This window comes from Clupea harengus, chromosome 4 (genome assembly GCF_900700415.2).
Source record: "Clupea harengus chromosome 4, Ch_v2.0.2, whole genome shotgun sequence".
NCBI classification, from domain to species: Eukaryota; Metazoa; Chordata; class Actinopteri; order Clupeiformes; family Clupeidae; genus Clupea; species Clupea harengus.
Genome location: NC_045155.1, coordinates 16670575 through 16689949, shown reverse-complemented (window position 1 = coordinate 16689949; position 19375 = coordinate 16670575). Strand labels below are relative to the sequence as shown.

At 45.4% G+C, this 19375-nt stretch overlaps 1 protein-coding gene across 5 annotated transcripts in view; it reads right to left on the bottom strand.

Moving 5' to 3' along the window:
- The window catches only part of src (v-src avian sarcoma (Schmidt-Ruppin A-2) viral oncogene homolog), a 37298-nt gene extending 19558 nt beyond the window's left edge, over window positions 1-17740 (bottom strand). For 2 of the 5 annotated variants that reach the window (XM_031566419.2, XM_031566418.2), the window contains exon 1: window positions 17062-17738. The gene's annotated coding sequence lies outside the window, so the exon portion shown is untranslated. Of the gene's footprint in view, window positions 1-16834 lie in introns of all 5 variants that reach the window. The other 3 variants (XM_031566417.2, XM_031566416.2, XM_012834491.3) reach the window with 3 other exon arrangements.
- Between the last annotated feature and the right edge of the window lie 1635 nt (window positions 17741-19375).

Sequence of the window (19375 nt, the reverse complement as noted above, 5' to 3'; positions counted from 1 at the left end):
CCTTACTAGCAGATTAGGGGAGGGAAGTCTGCGCTAATCTGGGGATAAATTAGGACCAGGCCTCTTGCGCTGTGGGAAGATACTGTAATGAGGGAGATTTGTGGCCAAAACTAATTTTGGGAGAGGGTGGAACATGCTTTCATCCCCACTTGCATCCGGCTAGCCTAAGGGTAGCTTCCGATGTTAATTAGTTGGTTAGAATTCAGCACCTTTCGGTACAATAGATATAGGAATAGATACAGTAGGCATATTGAAATGTACTTCTTTACTTTGTTATTTTTGTTTTATATTAACTAACCAACAGAACACAATGGCCAATAATGACAAACTTAAAATAATACCTAATACCATAGCACATAATATCTTTCCTGATCTTCCTCTTTATTATTCACCGTCTCAAACATACACTTGCATAGACATTTTCAGATGAGTATGAGGAGCCCAGAGCTACAGAGGGATAGGAAGAGAGACAGGAAAAAAAGAAAGTGAGAAAGAGAGAGAGATCAGCAATGGACTTGCCCCTCTGGCACTGTGGTGGTGGTGTGTGTGGAGTAGAGGGGTAATGGGTAGAAATGCATGACTGGAGGGGTGGGGGGCAAAAGGAGGGCAGGGATGATGCTGACACCCCAAGGGCTTGCTTGAGAGCAGCAGGATGGTTACAGCTCAGAGATACATTACCACAGACACCAGCACACACACACACGCACACACACGCACGCACGCACACACACACACAGAGTTAAACTGTGGTACATGAAAGCTGCCTCTTTGTATCTTTCATGAGATATTTTGTATGTCTGTGTCTGATGCATCTGCCTAAAAGAGATATCAGAAGCATCTGTGGGTCTCCTGAGGGGGAGATCTCCTGTGAGAGCCATGTGTCATTTACTCTCTTACATATTCATCATGTGTAGATACAATGAGACTGAGCTGTGAGAAAGAAACGAGAAACGTGAAGACTAGAGCGCCTCTGCTCTTACAAACACATACACATACTTCGGACGGAACACCAACACATGTATTCATATACACACACACACACACACACACACACACACACACACGCATGCGTGCACACGCGCACACACACACACACATGCATACCCCCCCACACTTGCACACAGGGAAAAAGAGAGCACTGTTTTTGTGCTGAGGCCTGAACACAGGGGGTCATTCCTGTTGTGACTGAACAATAGGCTTCATTGTCCTCCTACTTTTGATGCTGTGTTTGTGTGTGTTTGTGTGTGTGCCTGTGTGTGTGTTTGTGTGTGTTGTGAGTCATTACTCACATCCTGGAAACAACATTCTCCTCTTGAACTGTAATATTATTAGCCAATGGGAAATATGCTTCCTCCACACACACATATGCAGGATACCATAAACACACCCACACATATATTCAGGATACCATAAAACACACACACACACACACACACACACACACACACACACACACACATCAAGAGTTGCACACGTGTGCCTCTAAACTGTGTGTACAGCTGTTGGCTTCCTGCGCTGCATTTAATGAGCCTGAGGTAAGCACCTGCTCCCAGTTGGAAACTCAGCTGCGGTATGCATGCAGCAGTGTGTGTGTGTGTGTGTGTGTGTGTGTGTGTGTGTGTGGGGGGGGGGTTAGATGGAGAGGGAATATTCGAATATGTAAGTTTGCATGTCAGTGTGCGAGGTGGATTTGCGTAATTCTGTGCTGTTAATCTGGTTGTTAATCTTGCTCCCAGGGGCCTTCCTCTGTACCATTCCTTTATGTGTGTGTGTGTGTGTGTGTGTGTGTGTGTGTGTGTGTGTATGTATGTATGTATGTATGTATGTATGTATGTGTGTGTGTGTGTGTGTGTGTGTGTGTGTGTGCATGTGTGTGTGTGTATGTGTCTGTGTGCATGTGTGTGTGCATGATTGTTTTCTTCCTGTCCACTGATTATTTTGTTTTTCCAGTTGTCTGTTTCATTTGCGTTTGAAGGATAACAGGGATAATCTCACGGCTGCATCCCCAAAACTCCAGCGGCAGTGGGATGCAGTCTGGGCAGAGACATGCTAAGTCCCTCCTTACACAACCACGTCTCTGCTCTTCCACAGGACTGCATCATTCGCATTACAACATTCCCAGACTCCTCTTTCGCCCCCGACATGTGTCCATGTGTGGGAATGCCATCATACACATGACGTGATAACCTGCATTTCGTGACAAAATATCATCAATCATGTGCAGTATAGCATATCAGAGAATGGCATTCTACATAACACTCTATATCATACTGCAGCATAGTATAATATAGTGGATAGCAGTGTGTTCATTCCGACCTTATTAGACAGTAAAGAATGTATGGAATGTCACCTGGGGCTTCCTGGAGATAACAAAGCAGTCAGCTTGATGTGTGTTTGTGATCAGTTTTAACCACTGCCCACTGTGAACATGACAACAGCATAAAAGACAGTTGGCCTCCTGTACTTTGCGTGTGTGTGTCTCTGTGTGAGTGTGTGTGTGTGTGTGTGTGTGTGTGTGTGTGTGTGTGTGTGAGAGAGAGAGTGTGTGTGTGTGTGTAGGATCATAGGTGCCAGGCAGGTTGTGATAGCATTATGCTATTTCTGCATCTGTATCAAACCTCCACCTCACATGTCCTTAGCTCAATGACCAGAGGATACAACACAACACGACACAAGCCCCTCCCTTGTGTGCCTGCTGATGAAGCCTGCGGTGAAAAGCCACTGGAGAATGCAGCGCTGAAACGTGAGGGAAATGCCAAAGAGAGAGAGAGAGAGATGGAGAAAAAGAGTGTGTCAGGTCTCCAGAGCCCACTGGCAGGGTCACGTTTCACTGTGCTCCTGTGAGGCTGTGGGCTTTGGTCCTTAAGCTGCTTTAGCACACCATGGCCAAAGGAACCAGTTCACAGCGCTCTCTCTCTCTCTCTCTCTCTTTCTCTCTCTCTCACCCTCTCTCTCTATCTCTTTCTCTCTCTATCAAATCTATTGAGCAACCTTTCCCCTGTACCTTTACTCAACAAAAACTAAAAATCCTTTACTCTTTCATGAAGGAGGTCAGAAAAAATGAGGAGCTTCACAACTCAGGGGCCTGGGTCTAATTAACACATGGAATGCGAAGTTCCAAAAGTATAAGAGGAGTTGTGTGTGTGTGTGTGTGTGTGTGTGTGTGTGTGTGTGTGTGTGTGTGTGTGTGTGTGTGTGTGTGTGAGCGTATATGCATACGCGTCACAGGCAGCACACCAGTGGTCATCTAATCCCGATGCTTGTTCTCCAGTGAGATTATCAACCTCAATTCAGTAATCTCATTCAGCTGGGCAAGAGCGCCTCTCCATCTGGGGCCGAGAGAGACGGTACGGAGCACACTCCTCACTCCTCCTGGCTTCCGTTCCTGTCTCATCCATCGCTCAGTGAGCAATAATTCAAACAGCAAAACATTTCTAGGTGATGTCACAGGGGACAAATTCCACTGAGAATGTGAAGCTGCTCAACCAGCTCAACCCTGAAAAGAATGGTTCTCGCAGGTATTTATTACAGTTGCAGTTCCCTTGTATTTCCAGCTAAAATATCTCTGATCAGCACAGCTGAGTCTACTGACAGCTTCCTGACAGACACCTGACAACACTACTTGTTCTCATCATGCAGCTCAATGAATGACTTATGCTTGGTGTTCAAAAACAAACACACACACACACACACACACACAGCGAAATGGCTGAATGTTTACATATTTACATAACCTTGCCAACCCCTTTCACTAAACATCACCATGGTAACGAGTGACACAGTGCACCCACCCACATAAAAACACAAAAGACCACACACCTATCTGGTACAGAGTTGGGAGTAATCACAAACGACACTGGCACCACACACAAACACACACACACAAATTAAAGTCTGTGCATTGCGAAGAGACGCCTGCTCTCCTCTCTGTCCAGGGAGCTGAAGGTTAAAAGCCCATGTCCTCAGAGTGAGCACAACCATACACAAAAGCACACAGGTGGGAGTCAATATTAACTCAGCCCCAGAGCAACAGCACTAGGGTTGTCAAGGAGGTCATGCCTTCCCTTACATTCCATGAGCAGAGAGAGAGAGAGAGAGAGAGAGAGAGAGAGAGAAGGAGCTAGATGAAAAAGAAACACACCCCCACATGCAAAAGTCTGCTAAGTCAGGGAAGTCATGAAGTGTAAAATTCCTGTTGAGAGTTCAGCATGTTCACAAGCCCAGAGCTGAAAAGAGCCAGAAGCCAGTGGAGCAGAGAGGGGCCAACCATCCAAATCCACTTTAAGGACTGTGTGCCTCACGGCATCACCCTGCACATCAGCACCACTCTATTCTAACCCCAGGAATAAAACACGGCTGCTCCCCTAGAAGAGACAGAGACAGCATGGCATTACACACTCAATCACATCTCACAGACAGGTCTGCATAAAGGAGACATAAACTGCATTGTAATCCAAAAGCTTTCCATGTGCCTAATCTACGACCAATACGGTCTTCAGGTCAGAGTATCCATTACTGGTGTTTTACATGGGTTTTGGAGGAGGGCAGGTCTGTCTGCACCAGGTGTTTATTGATATTTCTCCAAATGAAAGTATAAAAGGGAAAGGCCTGATCACTGCGGCTGATGGAATTAGGAATTAAAGAGCCTGCGAGGTAAATCCAGTAAATCTAGGGAAAAAAATGCAACAAATCCTGGAATGTCCAGCAAGGGTAATCCCCAGGAATGCGAGATGGGGACGCACATAGAGGGCATCGTATGTTTGTGTGTGTTTGTGTGTGTGTGTTTGTGTGTTTATGTTCAATCTTGCTATCAGTGATACCCTGCTGCTGGGCCCATGCAGTCACGACACTGTAAACACAGAGTGACTGACTTTGACACAGATAGGAACCTGTATCTCTAAAGAAGAGGCCATGCAGGACGTCAGAGATATGACCGAAGTCAGCAACTGCCAGATAAGCATGTACATTGGGCAGAGAGAGAGACTATCCTGCAATCCTGCTGGGCAGAACACTACCAGGATAGAGCCCAGTGGAGACGGGGAATGCCTGAGTGAGAAACACACGACACTAGACGACAGCCAGAGACTCTTGGTGGTGGGTCCAATTTCAGCTGCTGTGACTTGTCACGTCAGACCCAGTCTGACAGAATGGAGCAGCCTCACTTACTCACGCTCTTCAGGGTCTGAGAGCGCAGCCATGTCAGACTACCTCTGAACCTAGCTGCTGTCAGTATCACTATTCACAAAACCTGGAGGCCCCACAAGTCACTATGGGGCAGTTTTGTGTCAGTTGTGACAAAAACAGAGGAAGAGAACAGCTTGTGAGATGACAGTTATTTTATGGCAGATAAAGACATCCCTTTAGTAACACTGTGAAGAGGGAGGACTGAAATGGAGTAAGGTTCTGGTTCTACAAGTGAATATTATGGAGCTGCATATCTGCTCTGTTTGGAGATGAACTAAAAGTAGATAAAGGAGCAGATCTTAGCTCATTTATTTGCACCACAAAAGTGGGATAACATCAGCAGTTTTTTCGAATGGCAGTGTTTCAGAGAATTCATACCGACAGGCCCATGTTTAAAGACTGGGGAGAGTTTTTTGGGAAGCATTTGGCTCAACCTCCTATTTACATGAAGTATGTCTAGATGATGAGCCTCTGGAATGCAGCTCTGATGATGTTTTTGCCAGAAAAACGTCATGCTAATAACAGTCCTTACACAGCTGCCTCATCCCACCCTAGTTGTGTGTGTGTGCGTATGAGTGTGTGTCAGCATGTATGTCTGTGTGTGGGTGTGAGAGAGAGTGTGTTTTGTGTGTGTGTGTGTAGAGGAACTCCCCTCACCCAACCAGCCGCACAGCCGGTGGCTGTAATTGGGGTCAGTATAATTTTGCAAAGTCCGAAGTGGCGTATCTGTACAGTACAGAGAGTCCAGTGCTGACCTTGTTTAGCACACCTCTGAGCTAGCTGGGAGCGCTAGCAGCGCGAGCATATGGAGGCACAGCGCAGCGCAAGGCAGAGCAGCCAGATTGCTCAGTGCAGCTAGAGGGAATCCGCAGCCCTCTTTCCAAACCACTGAGGCCACAGTCAGTCAGTCAGTCAGTCAGTCAGTCATTTCCTCAGTCCGTCCGTCCGTCCGTCCGTCCGTCCGTCCGTCAGTCAGTCTGTCTGTCTGTCTCCCAGTCACGCTATCAGATGTCCACAGAAACGTGTGCAAACAACCACACGGCCCTGTGCTGCTGCACACATCCTCTACCACGTCTAAATATGGGCAACAAGCCTTTAGAGGCTCTCATGTAAGGCGCTCTGTATCACAGGGAAGAGGGAGAGAGGGAGGGAGATGGGAGAAGGAGAGAATGAAAAAGGAAGAGAGGGAAAGGGAGAGGGGGAGTGTGGGGGTGAGGAAAAGAAGGGAGAGAGGGAGGGAGATGGGGGATGGGACAAGAACAGAGGGAAGGAAGAGCGAGAGGAGATGAAGAGAGGGCGAGGGAAGAGAGATGGAAAGGCAGAGCAAGAAGTAGAGAGTAGAGAGAGAGAGAGAGAGAGAGAGAGAGAGAAGGGAGGGGTACAGATAATCCTCTAGGGTTTAGTCCTCTCCCACTCTGCGATTCTCTCCAATCCCTACTGAAGATTTACAGAGGGGAAGAGGGAAGAGAGGAGATACGGGTGGCATCCATCTTTCCCTCAACTCTGCAAAAAACATCACATGGGGGAAGAAGCCCACACAGATTTAGCACATAGCTTCAAACACGAAGATGAGAGAGAGGAAGGTCTTAAGACTCTTCGTCGCTGGAAAGCACAATCATGCTAAGCGACTACAGGTGGAAGGGAGGGAGGCCAACAAGCCCCTATTTCCAAGGGAGATACATCCATTGCAAGCTCACTCTTTCTGCTTTGAAGCCATGTGCTGAGTTCACTTGCAGTTTTCTTAAACAAATGAGTGCATTTTCAGTAACCAAATGTAAACCAACTTAGCCAGCAAGTGTGGAACGAATTATGTCAAATAGGTGTTTAAATGGTGTTTAACGACACAAACACATTGGTCAATCAACCAACTAAAAATGCATGAAAATCTGGAGGCCAATGCCCTAAATAAGAATGGGACCATTTAGTGAACAGAGCTGAACTTCCAGTTGGCTTGTAGGGCTGTGGCCGGTCTGAGCGGGTAGGGATCAGCCACAGCAAGCGGATGCCGCAGACCCACAGGGCAGTGAGGTCGCCCAAAGGCAGACAAAACCCTATTCACTTCCATGCGAAACAGCCCAGCAACTCTGATGGATGTAATGTGATGTGTTCAAACGCTGACACAGATAGGCCACACTTCCTGTGGCCATATTTGGATATTATGTTTTATGAAGGAGTAGTATTGAGACATGAACTGTGTCCATGACCAACCACTGTCATCTAGAACATTCCCTTGAGTTCCTGCTGCCATGGCTCATTCACCTAAAAGCAAACATTTAGCCATATCTAAAACACGTTCTCCTCTCATCCCCTATAATCTAACCACACATGACCTTTCATAACAAACACTGACAGTACTTTCCCATTTCCCTAACACACATACTCTTGAGATTGACACAGGCAGGCACGTGTGTGTGTGTGTGTGTGTGTGTGTGTGTGTGTGTGTGTGTGTGTGTGTGTATGTGTATGTGTTAAAGGGTGAGAAGCATAAATGGTTTCAGAGAAATCATGTTTTATAGATGCAAACATTCCAGGAAGGTAAACAGAGGACAGAGGTTCTGCAGCAGAGCAAGAACTAGCTGCACAGATGCCTTCACATCAGCACCACTAGAGCGCACCCCAACCCCCACAAGACATCGCCACTCAGCCCACGAGCGTGTGTACAGGCCAGTCAAGTGTTTACATATATGTTTGATTGAGCGTGTCTGAGTATGTGTGTGTGTGTGCGCATGAGTAGTGTGTGGGTATGTGTGTGTGCTTGCACATGTGTAGTAGAAGAGTAGTAGGTGGAAGACAAGAAAAGACTAGACATACCGCATAGCGGTGCGTAATATGACGGAATGAGAGAATGAGCAAGAATTAAGTGAAACTCGGAAATAAAAACACTATTGGAAAATATATAAAAAGACAGATTAATATCTATTTATATATACATGTAATTTAACACTGTAAAGACTGACATATCCAGAAGACGTGTGTCAGATTGCAAACAAATATGATACAACAGCCGTTATAGGGTTAAGAAAAACAAACATGAGTTGGGTAAACAGAGGAGAGTGCATTTACACAGATACTGGTCAAACCGGGGAGGCTGACACCAATATGGGCTGCTAAGCATCAATAGAGGCAGAGAGTGGCCGCTGTACTGGCAAAACTGATATAACATACAGTCTCTAGTCCCAAGAACTGAAAAATACTCTAACCTCAAGATGTAATGGTTACGCAATATTTCATCGTTCTGTTAAGACACAGTGAATAGTAGTTGTGCAGTTACTTACCTTTCCCACATTTTGACCAAGGTTATTTATTGAAGCAACACTAAATAGGAAAGATCCTTAGGTTTCAAAAACATTTATGGGAACTATACTTGGTGACTGTGTTGGCTATACACTAAAGGGGTGTGAAGCAGTAACACTATATGACCGCCTGTGCACGTGCAGGACAGAGGTATATATCATCAATAAATGAAAAAATAGCCGCAAGCAACAATCATCGGGCTCCAAGCACAATGTGCATACTGCCTCAGGCAGTGAAAGACTGAATGATTTTGAAAATGTTAGGTCAGAATGAATTTTGAAGATCAAGACCAAACCATATCAGAGGAACAGAGGAAAAAATTGTCAAACTTCTTGTAACATCATCTAATGGATGATTTGTTTGAAACTGGGCAAATACTAATAATGCCATTATTAATGAACCTACACAATTTCATTAAGATTAGCCATTCACACAAATATTACGTAACCATTTGATTGAGCAAGCCAAATGGAGCTTTAGGAGATGTGAGTCAATGTAGCCAAGTATAAGCATACCAAATTTCCAAATTTTAGCTTAAGCCTTTTTTGAGATGTTGAAATTCGTCAGTTGCAGCGCCCCCTATGGATGAAATTCACAAAATGTGGCATACGTCAAAGGAATGTGGTAGCAATGCAGTGTGTCAAATTTTGTGAACTTTGAACCTTTACATCACAAGATGTTAGCTTGCGAAGCAGTTGACTTTTCCATTGAACAATAGTCACTAGGTTCATTAATTGTAATGAACTAGGCTAACTTGCCATAACATTTATTGGATTGATGATCGAAATCGGTGGAAAACAGTAAACAAAAAAACGGAAGAAATCTTTGACAAACACTATATGACAATAATGTAGGCGTTTCTGTGTGTGTCTGTGTGTGCGTGTGTGCACATAAGTGTGTGTATCTAGATGTTTGCCTCATTCAATGACACACAAACTCTGTCAGTACTTAGGAATGTGAGATGTATGAAAAGACAAGTTCTAACACAACCATTCTCTTTCCACTTCCCACCCTCTTCCCCCTCTATCTATTAACATTGACAAATACACACAGACACCCACACACATACCTCACTAGGTACAGATATCCTAGGCTAACTACACTCAGATGAAACATTCCAGAACACAATAATCCTCAGAACCCCCCCCCCACACACACACACACACACAACGCAAGTGACTCATGACAGCATTGAATGATTAGTTGACTGTGTAGACAGCATGAATACAAGGAACAGCAATAGAGGAACTGGTTATTGAACAGGAGGGAACAGAAAACCTTCCAGCCTGTGCGCCTGAATGCGAGGGTGCAGCAGGAGACTGACACATCCCTCAGAGAGGAAGAGAGACAGAGGAATGAGACCAAAATAAAACGGATACAGGCAGGACAACATGACGTCCTCTGAGTCACAGGCATGCACAGTCCAGTTGAACTAAGACATGACACACATGACAAACCCTAATCCTGCCGTTAAGGTTTAGGTGAGCTTCGGTAGACCGTAGTGAAATGATCATCCCTCGCTATGCCTCACATTAAAGACAATTCAGACATGATCAGTGCTGTGGGCTCACAAAAACACCTGATCATTTCCATAAGAATGTTGGGTCAACATAAACCCTCTTCATCCAGCCGTAGCTCAGAGTCAAATCAGCAGAGTCTCCCTGGGCACACCCTGCACAGTCACGCACGGTTACAACACACACACACACACACACACACACACACACACACACACACACACACACACACACACACACACACACACACACACACACACACACACACACACACACACACACACACACACACACACACACACACACACACACACACACACACACACACACACACACACCAGCCTCTAACGGAGCACCATAGCAGATTTGGAGGAGGGTTAGGGGCTGGGTCTGGGAGGCGGTTCACGTCAGCGCTGCTGCGCAAGCCTTTGTTCATGTGGGGCTGATTTTAATATTTAAGTGAGCCCTGGCAGAGAGTACGTCTCATGAGCACACACTGTTCTCAGAGCAAATCTCCGCTAACGCATCTCATCAGACTGATCTGAGGTCAGGCTTTCGCTGTGCCCATTCAGTGGCCATAGTCATGAGCAGAGCCTCCTGGCTGACGCTGGACAGCGCTGGCTCGGTTGGCCGACTGAAACAAGCATGCCAGAGGGGGCAGCTCAGGTCAGTCGATAGGGAGTCCTGCTGCTGACTCGTCTCACTGCAGGAGATTGAGTGGGACTGCTCCCATCTCTGATCAGCAGGGTGCCCCCCTAGGCAGACACAGGCACACACATACACACACACACACACGCAGTCGCACACACACACACACACATACGCAGGCACACACACACACACACATATGCAGGCACACACAAACACACACACACACACACACACACACGCAGGCACACACACACAGACACACACACACAGACACACACACACTGACTCACACACACGCACAGCCAGTTATTCAAAGGCACAGATATCAAAGGAAAGACTTGTGAGTTTTATAAGTAGTGAAAGACTCCCTCGCTGTGGTCTGTCTAGTATCTCTCATGAGCTACCCGACTGCATAACAGCCCTTCAGATTCAGTGTGTAGAAGGTAGTAGGTGCAGGCTGGTGTGTCTGAAAGGGAAGTCAAGACTTTTATAGGCAGGACTTGAGCCGAAACATCACATCCTGGTTTTTGTCTTAGCCTATCCTCTCACATCGTCCTGTGATCACTCACCTGAGTCTTCTGCTCCAGATCTCTGAGTTTTACTATTTACTGTAAGTCACTTCAAGATCTGTACAAAACCTGCCTTTATCTCTGAGAGATGCATGTGCATTTGGTTCACTGAAGTGAATTCTGACATTCCTGAGGTCTCCTGTTCAGACATGTCTGTGGTCCTGTGTGAGAAACCCGACGGACCAGCCTGGCATCCCAATGGATCCTGAAACAGGAACTGTGCCAGGCACTGCAGGGATGGGAGTTCGACATGAGAACACAATAGTCCCAAATGGATTAGTTTCATGCCATTGGTTGTTCTCCAGAATACTCCCACCCGTACACTCCCTAGGGCCCAGTGAGTCTGAAGAGGACCAAACACATTTCTGAGATATTTAGCCATTCCATCTGCTGTGTGTGTTGAATGAGAGAGTGAGTGTGTGTGAAAGAGAGAGTGAGTGTGTGTGAAAGAGAGATGCATCTGTTACTGAGGGCCACCAAAGAAACCTTTCTCCATCACAGCGGGTCCATAAAAGAGGGGGAACGTGGGTATGGGGGGGGGACTGGCGTTTGAGGAGTAAAGAAGACAAAAGAGAAAAGGCGAGAGGAAAAGAGAGAACAGAGGACGGATTGAGAGGAGGAGAAGGATGATGCCTACAGACTCGTCTCTTGTCCTCTTCTATGAGAGTTCACAGGAAGTGGGACTCTTGGAAAGACAGAGTCCCTGTGTTCTACAGATCGACTGGAGAGTCACATCCTCCACAAAGACACACACACATTTCACACGCTCTCAGACACCCTAACTGTGTTGTTATCTCCCTTGCAGTTCAACAGACACCATAACCAGCAGTGTACAGTATATGATGGAGCCAGAGGTTTTGCATGTGCCCTTAACACAGATTTACGTTCAGTGCAGCTCTGTGTTATGCCCCAGTACACACAATCACAAGAAGCACTTAGCTGAGGGGGGTCAGGCCCACTAACCTCACACAGAAGTTGGAAAATGAGAGAACAAAAGATTTCTAGTTCTAAATGTACTATTTTTACACTTGCTATTTATTAACCAAGCCTGGATTTCCCCAAAGTTTTCCATGCAGTGTTTCCCCAGATTGTTAAAAAACATATACTTCCTTGTTTCAGGCCATTTCAGTCTGGCCCTGTAAGTGCTTTTAGCACCTGCACCCCTTATTCCTGACACAGAGGTCACAGGGGTCAGGAGGAAAAAGCTACAGGTGCACTAACAAGGCAACCAAACAGCCATGGACTACCTCCCCCCCCCCCATGTGGAAAAGCAATAAAAAGAGGCCATTATCACAGCCTCCGTGCTCCCTCCCTCCCGCGCGCTGGCAGTCGGAGGAGTGAACAGGCGGTGTTTGGTGCCCTTCCACGTAGTGGCAAACTAATTAGTGAGGAAAGTGGGCCAATGTGGCAGGGGAGAGAGAGCGAGGATGCGCTGGCGACTGGCACGCGTTTGGCACTCTCTACGCCATCAAACATTCATGGAGTATGGGGGCAGGGGAGGGGTGGGGTCTGGCCCTGGTCATCTACAAACCTTTATGTACGAGTGAGGCAAGATGAAAGAGTTTCCTTCAGAGCCAAATGGGCATCTGACAAATTATTTTATTTGTGTGTGTTTGGTGTGGAGTGTTTTTTCCTCATGACCTAGTTTTCAATTCACACAATACAGTTTTTTATATTCCAAGGCTTTAAGTGTAGTATTGAAAAGTAATTAACATCTTGTCTGCACTATGAGCTGAAGATGATCTCAACTGAAAGTAAGAAATAAGACATCCTGCACACAGACAAACTGCACAGCTTGTGGTTTGAGGACTGCCATTTGCCTGTAATTCTGTTTTAAGGACACACGTGACAGATCCCATCATCTTCTCAGCCTCAGTGACCCACAGCATCCGTATCTGCTCCCCTTCTGATCAGAGGCAAACGGAGCGGATGATCTCCATTACCCATGATTCCTCTCGCCAAGTGATCATCCTCCAGCCCAAACACGCTCTCCTTTCCAAATCAACTTTCCGACTCGTGCCAACCTCCCTCTGCTGCCAACCCTGCTGCCCGAGTCTTCCCTTGTGCTGACCCGAGCTCCCTGCTCTGGAGCTGCTGCTTGAGTCTTCCCTCATGCTGACCTGAGCTTCCTGCTCTGGAGCTGCTGCTTGAGTCTTCCCTCATGCTGACACGATCTCCCTGCTCTGGAGCTGCTTGAGTCTTCCCTCGTGCTGACCCGAGCTCCCTGCTCTTGAGCTGCTCGTTGTCTGCACTCTCGCTGCCCTTTCCCTCCATCTTCAGCTCAGGAAAAGAAACAACCCATTTTGACAGCAAACCACTTGCTTTCCTCCTTTCTTGCTTTGAGTCCTTCATTTGAAAGGGCAGTTCTTGCCGTCTCCTGAAGGCCTAGCACAAAACCCTCCAGAACAACGTGACCATTGATGACTAGAGCCCTGCGTGTTTGCCACCACGCCACGCTATGCAGAGCCACAACCCAATGCTCCGCTAAGCCCGGCCGAGAACCACGCCACCAATTAAGCAGCCTTCGGGGCTCCAGAGCCTCTTTAGAGTGATCTCATTTGGGAGGCCCCAGTCTCACAGGATTTCTCCACATTCCACGAGGCATTAAAAGGCCACTCCAACAAGCCCCTCCTCCCACTTCCCAATCACAACCATGAAGCCAGGCCTTTATACTCCACTGTCAAAGGATGTGACATACACTACTCCACTCGGCAGTACACCACACAATCTACAGTAACACAACACCAAAGGATGTGACATACACTACTCCACTGGGCAGTACACCACACAATCTACAGTAACACAACACCAAAGGATGTGAGTACACCACACAATCTACAGTAACACGGCACCAAAGGATGTGAGTACACCACACAATCTACAGTAACACGGCACCAAAGGATGTGAAATACATATTGAATCTGGGCAAGATGGAGGCCTACTTTTTTATTGTTGCTCTCTTTAAAGTCACCCTATCCCATCTCACTAGGCGGAGTAAAAGGAGGGATGCCGAGAATGAGAGCAGCTGAAGCATGTCAGCCTCCAGGATAAAATGAGTGCCTTTCTGGGCTTCCACAACCCACCACTCTACAATAGTAAATGCACCCTCAATGCATCTATGAGAGACCATGGGGAGTGGGGTTCATTACAGAACAGGCTCATTTTAAACCTGTGAAACCACATGTAATGATAGACAGAGAAGAAAACTCATACTTCCAACGGCATGTATTTTACATGCAAGTCCTGATGTGATACTGAGTGTAGGTTAACATTAGAATCACACTTCCACAATTTGTATGAGAGTATACTGAGTGAGAGGCATATGTAGATTTGGGCAGGAGCAGATTCTTCTCAGTCACTAAACCACTCGACATAGGTGGTGAGCAAGGGGCTTTAACACCTCTGTGTACGCATTACGAAAAAGAGGATTTTAAAACCACATTTTTTTATTTGACCATGAATGTGTTGTACACATAAATGTGATTCTAATGTGATGTCACTATGTAATACTATATGAATTTACACAATGCTTACAGAGAGTCTGCATCAAATGCAAAGTGAAATTTTGTGGTGGAACTGTGAACTTTGTGGTGGAAATTTTGTGGTGGAGCTGTGTATTCCCGTGAAGTGCATCTTGTGGAGGGAATCTTGTTTGTGTGTGTGTGTGTGTGTGTGTGTGTGTGTGTGCGTGTGTGTGTGTGTTTGTGTGTGTGTATGTGTGTGTCTGTGTGTGTGCTTGTGTGCATGTGCATGCACCATAATTCTGCATTATGTCATGTTGACACACCATTCTTTGCTCACGATGCATTCACCAAAACAAACTCACGCTCCCATACCACATGCATGTCTGCACATACGGATACATAAATTAGAACGCATGGAGCATGAACAACAGAGAACACTTTGGCAACAACAATGTCATCGCTAGTGGGGTCAAGTCTACTGGTACAAAGCGCACAAAAAATATGATAACATTTATGAAGTAGAGACTCTTAATGCAACTCTTCATGAATACATGCAGGTGTATATGTACATGTGAGAGAAGAGCGACGGAGATGAACCATTGGTCATGGTGGTGAAGAGCTAGTCTATAATAGATGTACACGGTTGCTCATAGATGTATCCATGTTCAAGCCATCAATAGACAATCTTCTCCTCAGAAACCACATGCATTATGCACACTTAGGGCAAGAAACACTACTAGCAGAATCATATATGCATCGGGGGAAGAACATATATATTCAAAAACGAATCAAATGTGCAATTCAATGTGCATAACATGAAATAACACGGACTACAAACGTTAGGAAGCCTCCAGGGTCTGATAGAGTATGATTCCAAAAGGCAGAAGGTCAGATGTGCTATGATGTATATCCTCGACCAAAAAACAAGTAGACATACATCGAATTTGCCAAAACTCACAAAACTAACAAAAAAAGGTTTCTGTGAACTGTACGTAAATTATCATGTGATTCCTCATGTCAGTTCTGAGCTATGTTTCACATCCAGTAGTGGAGTTTCAGATCCAGTAACAAATTGAGCCCAGGGCCTAGAGCCAAGACATGGTTACCAAATATGTGAAATACAGCAGCACCTCAATTCTAGAGTCTCACAGTTTCCAGTCAAAAACAGAAAGCTCAAGAACATATATTTAATGGTTGTAATTAATTACAGAGTTATTATTCATTACACACCATTAGCCTATTTGAAAACATCGCCTGTTGCCATGAGTCTTGACATATAACTTCAGTGTCATTTGTGTTGTCACAACAAACCAGAGGTGAAGAGCAGGACAGTTTCCTCTATGGTCACATGCTTTCTGTATATGGTCATTATTGAATACAACAATAGTAATATAAAAACAGGGTATTCTACAAAGAAATTAGTCCAGTCAGCCTCACGCTTGTTGAGAGGTGGGCAGCCTGGGGTTGATGCCGTCTGACTCACACTCACTAGGCGAACTCTAATCCTTCAGCACTGGCCAATTCAAAGCTGCTTCACAGCAGAGCTACTAGCAAAAACAAACCTGCTCACCAGGTCGAGCCTGCTCCCAATCAAGCACTGTATGCACTTCACCTTAAAGTCTTGCTCAATAAGACATGTGTTTAGTGTAGCAGTCCTTTAGCCCACAACAGCAACCAAATATGGATTTTTTTGGAATATTAGGCTACTGAAATCGGATTTACCAAATGCCAGAACACTGTAACTAAATCACTATTTCGTTTTTGAACGATAGGGTAGACTGTAGGATTTAGTCATTTCAGTTTGTCAAGTCTACCACTCCCTGTACCGCACTCTACCTTTTCAGGGTATCATTTCTCCAAGGCAATAAGAAGTCAGCAATGTACATCATCAGTCCCTTAGTAGAGTCAATTATAGGGCGTAAGACGGGCCATAAGTAGGCTTACTACGACCTATTTTAAAGCCCATACTTTGACAAAACACAGGTTATTGTCCAAGCAGAAAAACGACCCATAGCAGATTGCTGGTTTTGCAGCGGCTGGGATCTCAATAAATTAAAGGTATAACTGATAACGGCTGACGGCGATATTGACTGGGTCACTGACGACTCATGTCTAAAATCTCCTCTTAGCAGTTGCTGATGGAGAAGTAGCCTACCTTAGAAAATTCCAAAATTCAATGCTGGTGATTCCGATAGCTCGAAACGCGCCAGCCGAGCAATCAAAACAAAATGAATATTCCAAATAGGCTACGTAGGCGCTACGCTACGCGGCATATGATCTCAGATATCACACAATATCGAGAGCACAGCGTACATTGTGTTAAAGACAGCCTTTGATTTTTATCCTGACACATATTGAACACGAAAACGGCAAGTTACTCACCCCAGTTAAACGTCAGTGACTTCTTTGTGAAACAGATGTATTGTTGGGCTTGCGAATGTAAACAGAGACTTCAGGTCGTTCACTCTGTCATCGATGAAAGTCTCAATAATAAGCGGTATCAGTGTTCACAATAGAGAGCAAACTGCGCGATGAGAAACCCCATTCAGTGAATTGACAGGGCGGGTGAGTGAGGTCATGACGGGGATTGCCTGAGATTCTGAACGGCATCAAACATTGTAACAGCAACAATAAAATGTTTCTAATCCAGTAACTGCCGTCTGGAGAGGGGATACCCACTCTCTCTGCGTTCTACTCGCCGTCGACAACCAAGGCAGATTCCGAGGTTACAGCTGGCTTAAAAAAAACAGCTTCAACATGCCGAGACGCGTAGTGGGCTTGGTTACGTCGAAACTAGGAGAAATCAAAACCGCCGCGGTGGCTGGCCGAATGGAGAGGCTGAAGTGGAAAGGGGAGGGTGGAGAAGAGGATAGGAAACAGGGTAAAGATGAGAAGGAGGAGGGTGAGAGGAAGCGGTTTCGGTGTAGGCTACAGTGGGCATCCACATGTCTGAGGGTTCTTAACATCTATGGGAGCAGATGAGGGGCGACTATGTAGACCCAATATCGGTCTGTTTCTCTGCAATATTTTCTCCTAATAGTCATTCGTGACCCATATCATTTGTATGTAATTGAACGGTAGAAATGTAGCATATCAGTGAACGGGAACGGCCATTGTTGGCAGGCAAATCACTTTTGGGGCAGTAGACTAATGAATGTTTAACTTTCAAAGTTCCACCATGGTTTCGAAAATAGAATGTGGCCAGGTAGATCTTTTTCCTCTCAGGCAGACGTTTTCAGTTTGCAGGTCTTGGGTGGTTCCACCGAATGTGAACACTCCATCATCCGCTCAACCTAATTGCAGTAGTTACCTCTGAAACGTTTGCTTTTCAGTATAGCCTAAAATGAGCTATCCAACAAAGTGACAGTGATACGAAATAACTGCACAGAATTCACTCTCTGGGTATAACAGACCCGTGCTCTTCAATGAGAGACACTCTGCTACTGTCTAACTGGTTCTGTATTTCACAGAAAAAAACATCTGATATGAGGTTTCTCTGGTAGCATAAGAGATAATAGCAGCATTTTTTAAATAGTTTGGCAAGCTTTCCACTGCATATAATGGCGTGTACATGGCTGTGTGTGTTTATTGTCTCTTTAAGGACTTCTTTGAGAAAACAAAATAGAAACTATTAGTAGGCTGAAGGCTACTTAGGTGTAATAGAATGTTATTTTGTGCTCAGGTGGGATTCCAACTCACAGTTTTAGTTTAAGAAGTCCAGTGCATTAACTACAGAGCTTATTGGCGAGGGCTATAGCCTGTTTGCTAAAATGGATTAATCTTTTCGCTGTAAATAATGTCAATAATTATATGAATATGACATATCAAGAGTCATGGATAAGCACAATTGATCACATTACTGCATTTGTAATACCGTATGGAAATTTCGGTATTAAAACAGTGGTTCTCTTTCTGTTTGTTTCTAAATCTCTGTCAGTCACTCTCTGTTATCACCCTTGTCATGGACTTGAAAAGACACACACAGAGAACGACTCTCACAGCTTCATCTCCGATAGTCAGCAATCTGTGGGAGGAGAGAAAGAATCATGGCGTAAGGGGAAAGCCATAGTGTCACAGCATTCTGGATCAAGTTTGAATTCCAGCTCATGCTTAAGAATAGAATTATAAGAAATATTTGAAATGATAATTAGTCATATTTGACATTGATATTTCCTTGCAGTGAGCATATCCTAGAAAAGCACAGGGGAGGTTGTATGGATTTAATGTATTTTTACTTTATATTTAGGATTAGAGTGCTTAAATTCAACACATTCAAAATCAATGTCTCTTTAGCATGTGCCCTAGAGGGGACCAAAGTCAGGCCAGAGCTGGATGATTTCATAACTGAGCAGATTCCTGTGGAGGAGCTTGTGGAAACAAAGAGGAGCGTAAGGCTGACAGTCTGCTCGTGTTATCGCAATGCAAATGCAAATACCTCTACGAGTTTCAGCAAGACCTTTCGGGGACATTCCACAGCAGACACATGTTACACATATATGCACCTCACTTTCTCTGTCCTTCCCTCCCTCTTTCTCTCTCTGTGTCTCTGGGTTCTGTGCTTTCTCATGGTGGGGTAATAACCCTGTCACAGCAGGCCATAATGAGATGATGATGGTGGTATGTGGCAGTCCTGATGTGGGCGTGCTCCTGCTGTCTCCAGTCTGGCTCTCCTGCAGGCTAGCTGTCTGAGCGCTGC